Source organism: Ochlerotatus camptorhynchus, unplaced genomic scaffold (assembly GCF_037179485.1).
Source record: "Ochlerotatus camptorhynchus isolate MF236.1 unplaced genomic scaffold, CSIRO-AGI_Acam_v1.1 ptg000434l, whole genome shotgun sequence".
NCBI lineage: Eukaryota > Metazoa > Arthropoda > Insecta > Diptera > Culicidae > Ochlerotatus > Ochlerotatus camptorhynchus.
This window is the reverse complement of record NW_027040920.1, coordinates 330,878-343,238: the sequence shown is the minus strand read 5'-3', so window position 1 is coordinate 343,238 and position 12,361 is coordinate 330,878. Positions and strand designations below refer to the sequence as shown.

The following is a 12,361-nucleotide window of genomic DNA, read 5'->3' as shown; positions in this document are numbered from 1 at the left end:
AGCTTAACTAACTTTGCTTAAATGTTCAACACGAAAATCTTGTTGGGGTTTAAAAATGCGTTTTAAGGTATTATGCTTATTGTAACACCATTGTTTCAGTCTTCCTTCTTACCATAGGCCATTGCTCGAACTTTTCTTCGTACACGGCTAGCAAATTCAATTTCCGATTGAAATCCTTCAGGTCAATTGCAGTTCCACCCTTTTTCTTCAGTATGTGCTTCACAATTGACCAGTTCCGGAGTATTGGCCGGATTCATCCCCTTGGCAACCAGTGTGACGCCATTTTCGCTGCACCACTGTTTGGTGGGATTTGAGTAGTGGCAGCTTGCCAAGTCCGGCCAGGATAAGCAATCCACCTCAAACTGCGCCAGAAAAGGCAGTAGTCTCTTCCATAGGCACTCCTCCTGGTAAATTTGCTGGTTCATGGTCCCAGAAGTAACGAAAGTTTCGCTTTTCAGCCCACAACTGCAGATTGCTTGCCAGACAAGGAACTTTTTGGGGAATGTCGCCTTTTTTATTTTACATTCCTCTGGGGAACTCTTCCGATCAACCGAGGTATAAAGTTCAGAACGTCACACACTGTGGATTTCAACAAATTCAAAAGTGTTGCTAACTCTCAAGCAGACATACCGGGATTTTTGTTTCGTGCGTGTAGGATCGAATTGCTCCGGTGAAGCCATGATGTAAATAAATGAACTTATCCTGACAACCAATGCCTACTGTGATTCTATACACTCTTAGCTCGATTCAGTGAATGGCAGCGTTTTTAATGTGTCTGGATTTTTTTCGTGTTCAACCTTTTATCACTTGAGCATGAGCATGAGCATGATTGACCGCCCACGGTTGCTACTCTGTTTACACAGAGAACCATTGTCTATTGGTGCCTGGGACTAGCAATCATCATCAATGTGTAAAAACTGGTGATCTCGAATTAGGCAATACCAGCGCCAGCCGCGCCTGAACGCAGGTCAAGAAAGGAATGGGTAGGAATGTGTTGACGTGACACTCGCTTTGATGGAAGTCGAGGAGTCCTCTGCACTTCCACGAGGAATGCCCCAGGCTGAAAGCCTCCCTAATAAAGATACATTAATTCCACGAGGAATCACAGGGATGTTGAGTAAGAGGGTTGGGTTTGCAGCAGGGTTCGTTTTGGTAAACGATAAGCTAAATTGATGTCCTAACGATCGTATAACGCGAAGGAACTTGGGATTGAACCCACGGTCTTCTGCTCAGTAAGCAAAAACGTTTGCCACTAGGCAGACGAGCTCCTTTTTAATCATTGACGAATCTTGAATGTGGATGGGCTTGAGATTAGACTCATGATGTTCTGCTCAGTAAGCAAAAACGGTTGCTCTAAGGTCACCGAGCCTCTCATATCACATTATAGCGTTACTCAAGTTTTTATAACTATTCAAACCCGGCACCGACGACAACGAAAAGTTTTACAAAATACACGATAAACAAGCGATCTTCTTCTTCTCTCTTCTTCTTCGCATTTCAAGCTTATTGCATATCGCATATTAGCTTATTGCGTGCTCTCAAATGAGTGTTCTAGATGCAATCGTGAAAAAAAAAATCGAGATCTAAGATCCTGAGAGCCTGACAATTTTTAAAAATTGCATCAACTACCAGGGAATGTCGTTCACGCATTTAACGATTGATTAGAATATCATCATTTCCGTGAACTGCTCACCTCAGTGCTGGCATCGGATCACTTGCATGCAACATTGTTAGCGAATTAGCGAGCAAGCTTGTTTTCCGCGAGAAACTCGAATGATGTCGTTACTGATGTCCTAATTTATTGAGGTACAATGTTTTCAAGAAAAACTTTTTTTTTCTTTATTTTAGAGCCTTTAGCTGGTTCGTCTCTTAAGAAACCCCTATTCAAAGAGTAACGTTTGTTTGTCTGTGGTTTTGTATTAAAAATGATCTGAATTAGTAAAGAAGTCTTTACAAATAATTGTCACAATTAAGCCTAGCTTATTTTATGACAAGGCTTCGTTACCGCCATTTAATTAAAGCTATAGCGAGCATGAACTACTAAATTGTTTACAAGCTTGTATGCAATACTGCTGGTTTAAGCAAAATTGCGCTTACATTTACTTGAAATATCGTGTAAATTTAAGTTGAATCTAGCGTTAAAAACGTGTGCGCTATGTATCGCAAGAAATTTACATGAGTTTTTCAAACGGTGTACAGACTGACTGAACTGAGCCATTACAGTTCTCGTAAGAAATATCTACGGAGGGTGTATTAAATTCATGTTTAAATTGTAAGCCATTTTTGCGTGCATGGGCCTCCACTGTGCGTATCCTGTAGATGTTGTTTCCACGGAATAAATAAACGCTTGCAAACCACTCCTAGTCCGCTTTCAAAACGCTGATCGCATGCATCCCAACAATAATAACCAATTTACGACTGAAACTGACAACCGAACGAAACCGTTTCGCGAACTCCAATTGGCTCCGGATGCCGAACCAGTACAGTTAGTCGTTCTAGCTCCAGTTGCTTGTTCTTCATTCTGCCTAATTTGAGCTTGCTTTCTTCTTGCACAATGTCGTCTTTCTCCAGTCACCTACCTCCCAACGACCTTTCACCACTGCTGTTGCTGTTGTTGTTGTTGTTGTTGTTGGATATGTTTGTTTCGTTGCTTGCCGGTCGCGCGGTAGTGCATTAAACTTGCAAATATTTTAATTTAAAATCCATTGATCAACATGATATCGCCTACCGGTACCGTATTTTTTTTATTTAGCTTCTGTTGTCTTTTGCAGTGTTCCCTACTTCTGTTGTTGTTTCGTTACTTTTTACAACGCCGTTTACGGTCTTTGCCAATGTGCAAATGGATGGCAGATCGTATAGTATGAGACCTTTCTGCTGTTGCCATGCTTTTTTTTAATGTGCTTTGCTTCCCGATCGGTCGTCGGGCGGTCGGTCGGTGAAAGGTTCGTTGAACTTATTATGTTTATTTTCTTCGCCACTGATGCTGGTTTGTTGTTATCTTTTCCTGCTTCGTTTTTGTGATCTTGCAAGTTCTTTCTTTCGCGCCTTCTCTTTTCCACCCGTTCGCCGTTTTGTTTTGGTGTGTATCTTTCCTCTCTTACACGCTATGTCCCGTTTTGTACTGCGATTTTGTCTGGTCTTGTGTGTCTTCGCTCGCTCCTTTGCCGGCCCTCTTCGCGTCCCGTCTCAGAGCAGAACGAGAGCGATGCGAGCTTTTTTGTATTATTCTTTCAGCAGAGTGGGATGCCATCGCCAGTGGGGTGCGACTTTCTTCGCGAGTGATCTTTTCTTTTGCTGTACATAGTTTGCTGTCGTTTCCGCTGTTCCTCCCCTCGTTCAGAAGATCAATGGATTGTGTGAGCGAGCATGGAAAAATGAGATCATAACGAGTTTGATTCTTTGTTCGGTCCAGTCCAATGAATTACCTGGAGGAAATAATTATGACGATTGCTGATAATAAAATATTGATAAATAATAAATAAACTGTTTTGGTATTGTGGTCATTCTGCTGGATTTTTGTTATGAACATTTTCTGCATTTTCGTAAACAGAAACTAGAGCTATACGCCACGCGGCCGCCACTCCACCGCCGCCGACGTGATGATTTTTGATACGCCGCCGTTAAAATTTTGGTTACACCGGCAATGTAAATATGTGTTTTATAGGGGAAATGGGTGTAATGTCGGCCTAAATATCCCTAATTTGGGCCCATACATAAATTCAGCAATCGACTATATTTTGAATAAAGACCAAAAATATCCTGTTGTACCGTCCCAATGACGCGTTCATCTAGATAAAATTGATAAAAAGCAGATGTTTAGCAATGGGCCCAATCTTAGATCCATTGGCCAACATTAGAGCCATTTCTCCTATTTTTAAATTTAAGAAAACGTTTTTCTTGTGGTTACGCACCGAATTATTTGGAATGGACCAAATCAATGGAATTTTGACTATAGACCAGATTTTATAAAATCAGTTGACCGGTTCCGGAGATATGGACATAACATGTTCAGGTTAGTATGAATCCAAAAGCTTTAATATATCACATGAGGATTCAAACACAAGATTAGTGGAAGTCATAATAAGTATACAAAACTATGTTGTTTTTATTCAGACATGCTACAGGTACCTCTGGCGTTCGATGGCTGTTAATTAAACCCACCGATTCAATGCCAGCTAAAGCACCGTCAGAAGGATTTGTCAGCGAGAAGGATTTCGATCTTTTCGGGTCAGTAAGCGACCAAACAGGACACTGAAGTTGTACAATGAGGTTCTTACAAAGTACGAAGGATGCATCCTCATGGACGACAAAACGTACGTGAATATGGATTATGGGCAGGTTCCCGGACAGAAGTTCTATTAAGCCACAGTCACTTCTGAATCAGTTCAGAAAAGTCTCAAACCACTTCGGAAAGTAAGAATTACTTTTGAAAAATTCAGCATCACTTCGGAAAGTACTGAATCGCATCAGAAATGTTCTATAATAAGTCTGTAATCCTAAGTATTGAATTCTTTACTTTCTCAAATTATTTGACTGAAACAATTCAGTACTTTCGAACTGATTCCGAACAATCCTGAAGCTATTCAGTGTTTCGCGAAGTTTCTCAAGTGATTCAGTGCATTCTTAAGAGATTCAATTATTTTGGAAGTGATTCAGTTCTTGTGGAAATAATAAAAAAAAAACCTTCTGCAATGATTCAGTACTTTCCAAAGTGATGCCGAGTTTTTCTTAAGTGACTCCAATCTTTTCTGAAGTTATTCAGTTCTTTGTGAAGTGATTCCAAACTTTTCTGGAATGAATCAGTTCTTTTCGAAGTGATTCAGTACTTGCGGAAATGATTTCAAACATTTCCGGAATGATTCTGTTCTTTCCGAAGTTAACCTAAAATTTTCTGAAGTTTTTCAGTACTTTCAAAAGTGATAAAAGGTTGAAGAATCCACCAAATGGTTCAGAGCCTTAGCGACACCCTCATAAGTGCTACGGAGTTGGAGGGTTGGGTAGAGTATTCGGTTAGGATTCACCTCAAGTTGTCGATGCAACCAAAAGTATGTATTGTTTATTTGTTGTTTATTTAATCTCTCGATAGTCGGCTATTGAAAGAACATATTCATTTTGTTTAGTGATCATGAATTTTAATAGTCATGACGGAGAGCTTGGGATTAAACCCATGATTTTCTGCTCAGTAAGCAAAAACGATCCCTCCAGGGTCATCGAGCATCTCAGAACCATAACGCTTCGCGACAATACAGGACTACGTTTTCGCTTGATATGCAAATAGTTTCCGAGGTTAATGTTAAATATCAAATATATAAATGATGGTGGGCAAGCAACAGAAGATTTAATGCTATCTGCGTTGTTTGATTTTTTCTCCCGGTCCAGAAATTTGTGGCATCGCGAGTGATAATTTTAAATTTAGTTTATTTACGCGGTGATGATGTTGGTTCACTCGCAACTATTTTTGAAAAAATTAAGTGTTTTCGAACGAAAGTGTACCATAAGTGCTTCCGAACGTGTTTCACAGTTGTGTGTGGTGAAATTCGTGCATTCCCGTTTGATTTTAGAAATCCGTATCACAAAATTGCCCACCGATTCCTTTTTTTGCCGTTCGACGACGACGGGTGTGCTTTCGCGAGAGTGACGTTCATTGGATCCGTTTCTTTGCACGGGTGTGTTTTTTTTTTGTAACTAGCGTAAAGCTTGGTTTAGACTAGGCAAGTCAAATGATCAACTCAGTTGAATTCAATTGGCTTGAAAAGTTGAGTCTGGTTCAAACTTTTTTCAATTCAAGTGAGTTGATCAAGTCAGTTGAATGGCATGGTTTACAAGTTCAATTCGCGTTCAAGTCAATTGAATTCAACTGACTTGATCAATTGACTTGCCATGTCTAAACCCAGCTTAAGTGTGCCTGCGATTTGCATCGAGTGACGGAGATTGTGAGTAAGCTGAAGGATGTCTCGCTGGATACGCCCAAGACTGGACGGGTGGTAGCTGGTGGCCGTGAACGGTTCCTGGGGAAAGCACTAGATGCGAACCTCCTCCCAGATCACCATGGCAATACAGGAAGTATTACAACAAAGGTAATTGCTATTAGATATTTTGCAAACAGTGACAGATAGCGGACATAAAGAACCAGTGGAGGTGCCGGGCAAAGGTGTTTATCCTAGACAAATGGTAAGTTACAAATTCTCTGTTGTCGTTGTCGTAGGCGCCGTCGTAGTCGCTGTCGTAATCGCCGTCGTAGTCGTAGGCAATACCGTTAGTATATTTAAAATTAAACATCAACCGCTGAAAATATGAACTATCGCGTAGTCATAGCATCTTATGATTGTCTGAACCATGCCTAAAGAGAAAATCGAAACATTGAACGTCGCGTGAAAGTGGATCTTAATGAAGGCATAAGTACTCTTTCGTAGCTTTTAGTTTAAGGATTTCAAAGATCGTCGGTTGCAGCAAACTTTCAACACCCGATGACGTTTACCATCTGTTCGTCGATCTGTGTTTTTGTTTAAGGACAAGGTTGAAATAACAGCTTTGCCTTGTAAAATCAGTCATGATAGCGACCATTTGTGGCTTCTATCAATCATGTCCGTAAATGTCGCTCAAAATGAGTTATCCATTAGAATCGATTGTCTTTCTCAGCTTGCTGCGAGAGATGAACTAGCCGTATGGCTAAAAATCTCTATAATAAAGAAAAAAAAACAGCTTGCTATTTTGACGAATGGTACTATTAAATCCTTAGCCTCCCTTAGCTCAGTCAGTAAAGGCGGAGCTACAAAACAAGACCATGCTGAAGGTGGCTGGGTTAGATTCCGATCCGGTATAGGAATGATTATACTTGCCACACAATTATACTAATGCAGAAATGGTACAGGCATCGAAAGCTCTCAATTGACAACTGTGGAAGTGCATCTAGAACATTAAGTTGAGAGCACGCAATCAACTAATTTGCGATAAGCAATAAGCTTGAAATGCGAGGAGGAAGGAAGGAAGGACAATTTACCATTTAGTCAAGCTTCTACATTCATTTTCCATCAGATGTCACTGAGGTTGTTTGCGGTGATATCCATCTAACCTGTTCTTCGTCAATTGTTCAAAACATGTCTGTTACCTCTGTATATGCATTTAGATTAATACCCAAAGTCAATTTTAACATACTCTGCACAAAAAATACTTTCTGAACCCCGCCCCTGACAGTATTTCCTGCCGTTTTTATGAATGGGGTGTAGCTAAGAAAGTATATATTGTGCAGAGTAGAGTAAGAGAGCCAGATTTGGCACTTGTTAGTACGCATATTTTGTTTTCATATTTTATAAAATAGTAAATACCATTTAAGTGAAGTTTATACCATTCTGAATGTTAAAACGATGTGAAATATATAAAATTTGAATCACAATAATCTTAATAGTTCAGTGTTCACTCGGCTGGCGACAGAAGCAGACCACTCTCAATGTGTGTCACGCGATCGTCTGTTTACTCGGCAGCAACCATTGTGTGATCCTCCTCATTGTTCTTCATCAGCAGTTCTTTCAGTCGATGCGTCGTTGACTTTGCAAAGCAACCGTTTCGTGATGAATGTGTGAGTGCTGACCACGTTTTGCGTCCATTGCTACAATGGAAGCGCTCTGACCCTCGTTGGCGAATCTGCCATACAAGTAAACCACTGGAAGCGGCTCTCGTTCTGGTAGAGGAGGCTTATTGGATAGCGGAAGATAAAATGTTTATTGTGTTGTACCTTTTGACTATAGTTTTCAGATGTATTGTATAGTGAACAATAATACTCGGCTCTGTAAAGTTGATTCGGTTGAGCCTTATCAAATAAATTAATAATAATAAAAAATAATAAATCTTAATAGTTGAGCTTAAACTTCTAGCTCCAGTGCCATTTTGACATCTGTTGTTCCTTTATTGGTATGTGTGTTCCAGTTTTTGGCCGTAACGATTATTTCAACGAAGCTTGCTTCCATTGCTAATAGGTGCAATAGGCAGGCTTACGGTGCGCGCGCTACCGTATGCGAGATGCAATACGAATAGTCTCATAGTCATAGCAGTCTCATGCGCAAGAGATTTGTAGTATTCTGTTTCTCTCTCTTCAGTTTTGTCGCATCTCACATTCTCATAATGTCAGTGTGTCGCACTGTTTTGTAAGCACAGCACATTTCCGGATGCATGCGTGATTAGTACTCATAGTTAAGGCACAGAGAAATATGTTCAAAGTCACAAATTTAGAAATCTTTTGACAGTACATTTTAAAGATCTAGGATATATATGAAGCAATGCGTTTAGCAACGTGAATAGCTGCAGACTAGAATTAAAAGTAGATCTAAGTTTGCCATGAGAATTTGAATAAAATTATCGTTTTCTTCTGCAGACTAGAATTAAAAGTAGATCCAAGTCTCCGCGTACATCGTACGGGCTAGGCAAAAGATGTGCGTCGAACTTTAAAAACTGTCGCATTAATGGCCCTTCGCTCATTTTCAACTTCTATTCAATTTTCATACTGCCGTACTCTAACGGAACTATCCACCTACTCTCTTCTAAATATCATTCTCTAGCTAATAAATTATCACACTAAAGCTTCATGTTAGCATTTTCTACCAACCTTAGTCTTTTAGATTTCGATTTCGAATTCGATTTGTCGTATGAGCGATTCGATCTGTCAAAAGGGCACCCTAATAAACGGGTACCATACACTAAGGATATCATAGATGGTGCGGCCATACCACATAAAGTTGAGATGATATCCCGAATTGGTAGTTAGGCTCTTCTTATGGTTAATGTTTATGCGTGTTCGTGTCCTTGCTCATGATATGACGCGATCACATGAGTAGATGGCGGCAGTGTTCAACGTCAAACAGCCAAACAAAAAACTTGAACAGAAACTTAAATAATTTTCCGCATGATCACATTTCATTTCAAGTTCAAGATACTAAAGCATTTTCTGTGTTCTATCTCTCACTTAACAAAATTCGGCCAAATCCAGATGGCCTATTCAACCCGAAAGCGTTCGGCCTAAAGGATTTCTTTTTCCAATTAGTTTATTTAATAAGGCTCAAATTATAAATTAAAAACTCCCACGGAGCCCAGTAGCGACAACTTTGCCCAAGGTAATTTTTCAGTAAAATGTCAAATTTAAAGGTAATTAATTATTTAAGAGATTGGTTATCTCATGGCAGGATCGAGCAGCTGCTTGAAGAAAAAAAGTGTTTGATTCATAACCCCAAAATATGAGGAAAATGGTAAATATTGAAGAAGGTTTAGAGATCGCGCAAAAAAAAAACAAAGTACAGGGTGGCAACTGGCAAGGTAACCAGGAAATCCGAGAAAACCAGGAAAATGTCGGTATTTTTTTTTACCAGGAAAAACCCGGAATTTTTAAGCAAAACCAGGAAAAAAATTATTTACAGATGTATGTCGGTTTGCTAAGATTTTTTCATGACATCTGCTGCAGCAGTTGAACTTTTTCTGAAAAGTTTTCAAAGGGATGAACCTATCGTGCCTTTTCTTTTCACCGAATTAACAAATCTAATTAAACCAGTTATGGATAAATCGGTCAAACCGGCGCTTTTGATAGTGAATGTCAAATCACTCATAAGTGTCGAACTTTCTGATGATTCTTTCTTGCCGGTAGCCAAGATTGAGCTGGGATTTGCTGTGAATGCTGTGGTTGAAAGTCCTGTGGGGAAAAAAAGTGTCGGAGAAAGCCCTCCTAATTTTCCGACAGAAGTAAGGATTTTTACGTAGCAAAGACCAATCACCATTGTCATATCCTATGACCAGATATGTTTCTTGCCTCGATCCTGCTGTTATATCGAATTCTTCTGAAACAGCTAAAAAGCAGTTGAATTATTGTCTTGAACAACTAGTGGAGAAGGATAATATTAATGGTACGGTAGCGGCCAAAATTAAGGTGGAACATAATGAGTTGTGCGATACTCTTAATTTTAAGGACTTTTTGAAAAATTATCACTGAAGTGAGGAACGTTTGGACAGATTGTGGAGGAGGCTTATGAATGTTGCTGGCAAAGATCTTCCAAACCTTATAGGTTTTGTCACGAAAATTCTTATATTGTCGCATGGAAATGCCACGCTGGAACAGAGATTTTTTCGTAAATAAGGAGAGCTTGGTGATCAACCAGCCAGAAGAAAGTCTTGTGGCTCAGCGCATTTTTCATAATACAATATTGAATGCTGGAGGCGTGACGAACTCACGCAAGCTGCTTGAAAAGTTAGCTAAGTGAAAAACCTTGGACTACAAATACTCAGTAAGACATTGAAAAACTGAATTCGGCTGTTACTGCATTGGCAGCCAAAGTGGACTCAAAGATTCCGGCTAGCTCAACTCCACGTTGGCCTAGACCTGATCGTTTTGATTCTGGTAGTGGTTCTTCGAAGCGTCGCCGTACTTCTAGCTCAGACAACAAATCGATGCAATGTGGGACGAAAGGATCGATCGATTCAGTTAGAACCGTTGATCTGAACGATGATCTGGTGTGGATCTATTCATCGGCTTTTCATCCTAGCACTACAAACGATGAAATTGCATCTCTCGTCACCGATTGCTTGTGTATGGAGTCCAACGAAAAACCTCGGGTGACCAAATTGGTTCCCAGAGGGAAAGATCCATCTACCTTGAACTTCGTCTCCTTCAAAGTTGGCGTCTGTGCAAACAAACGAGGTGTCGCTTTTTCCTGTGAGTCGTGGCCGGAAGGTATACAGTTCCGCGAGTTTGATGATTCCCGGTCAAAGGTGACGAAAATCACTCGGATTGGCCCGGCACAGTGACAGGCCCATTCCCATTCGAGAACTGGTACTCGACCGGATGGATCCGGGACGCAACAACACAGTGTCTTGGAAGCCTCTGATCCCTCCAAACCAGTCGTGCTGCTTGAAGATCCATTCATCCGAAGTCGTCCCGGTCCTGGTTTCGGAATCGGTGAAGAGGTCTTCCAGCCTGTACTAACAGGCAAGTACCGCTTTGTATCAAAATTTTCTCTTCCTGAGCCGGCCTCCATTTCCAGTAACAATTACTTAACGCGTTGCGTGGACGTAACAAGTTCAACGCCTTCTAGACTCCTGACGTACCATGCTAGCCAACCAGGACGCATAGTAGAAAGTTTATTGGAAGCCCCCAGTTCCTCTAACACAGTCGTCCTGGACCTGAGTTTAGATGTGGGCTGGGGGTCTTCCAACCTCCTATTACAGGCAAGTACACGCTCAACCATGCAAATTCGATACCTGATGCCGATCGAACTTTTAGCACTTTGAATGCCGCTGTGCCAACTCCATCTCGAAACTCGGAACGCATCGTAGAAAGCCTCATGGAAGTCCCCAATCCCTCCGCCTCAGTCCTGCCACTTGCTGTCTCCGCGCATCATCGTCGTTCCGGGCCTGTGGTCGGATGTGGAGAGGGGATCTTCCACCCAACTTATTTTGGCGAGTATTCTTCCGATCTTGACATTGGTCAGCTACTTCCTGTCGTTCCTGTTATTTCCAGGAAGAACCAAAGCCCGCTGACATGCCGTTTGCAGAACACCGAGACCAACGACCAATTCTCCGTTTCAAGCCGAACATCAGCCGCCATTTCATCTAGCCTGGGACGCACGTCACAAAGCAGTATGGAAGCCCTGGACCCACCTAGCTCAGCTGCGCCCACTACTGGTTCCAGTCCTGGTCAGTTCACACGCCCCCACCATCTAAGTCGTCCCGGCCCTGAGTCTAGGACAGGGCTTTCCAAGCTGCCATCCACGGCAAGTACCCTTATTCTTTCGACGTTCCTCTGCCTGATGCTGCCTCCACTTCCAGATTGCAGCCCGCTGTTCCATGCGTCCCAGCATCTCAAATTCTGCTATACTACCAGAACGTCGGTGGCATGAACAGCTCACTCGCCGAATACCAGCTAGCATGCAGCGACGCATGCTACGACATATACGCCTTCTCGGAAACCTGGCTGAATAACAACACTTTGTCAAAGCAGTTGTTTAACGATACATATTCCGTCTACCGTCAAGATCGATCAACCCTCAACAGCAACAAGACCTCCGGTGGTGGAGTCCTTCTGGCCATTCGCTCCTGCTTCGTATCTCGCTTACTGAAACCTCCTGAAGATTCGACGGTTGAGCATCTGTGGGTTGCAATTTCAACTCTAAGTGGTACAATCTATATCTGCGTGATATACGTTCCTCCCGACCGCGTTAACGACCACAGCCTGATTGAGAAGCATGCACTTTCGCTGGATTGGATTGTCTCTCTAATGGATGCCAGGGACAGCATCGTCATCTTGGGCGATTTCAACCTTGGCACTGTATCGTGGCTTAGCGATGCTCACGGCCTCTTCTTTCCTGACAATTCCCGTTCATCGTTC

At 41.6% G+C, this 12,361-nt stretch overlaps 1 protein-coding gene across 2 annotated transcripts in view; it reads right to left on the bottom strand.

Moving 5' to 3' along the window:
• Eip78C (Ecdysone-induced protein 78C) overlaps positions 1–12,361 on the bottom strand; it is a 111,354-nt gene that overhangs the window by 46,249 nt on the left and 52,744 nt on the right. The gene's annotated exons all lie outside the window — the stretch shown is intronic.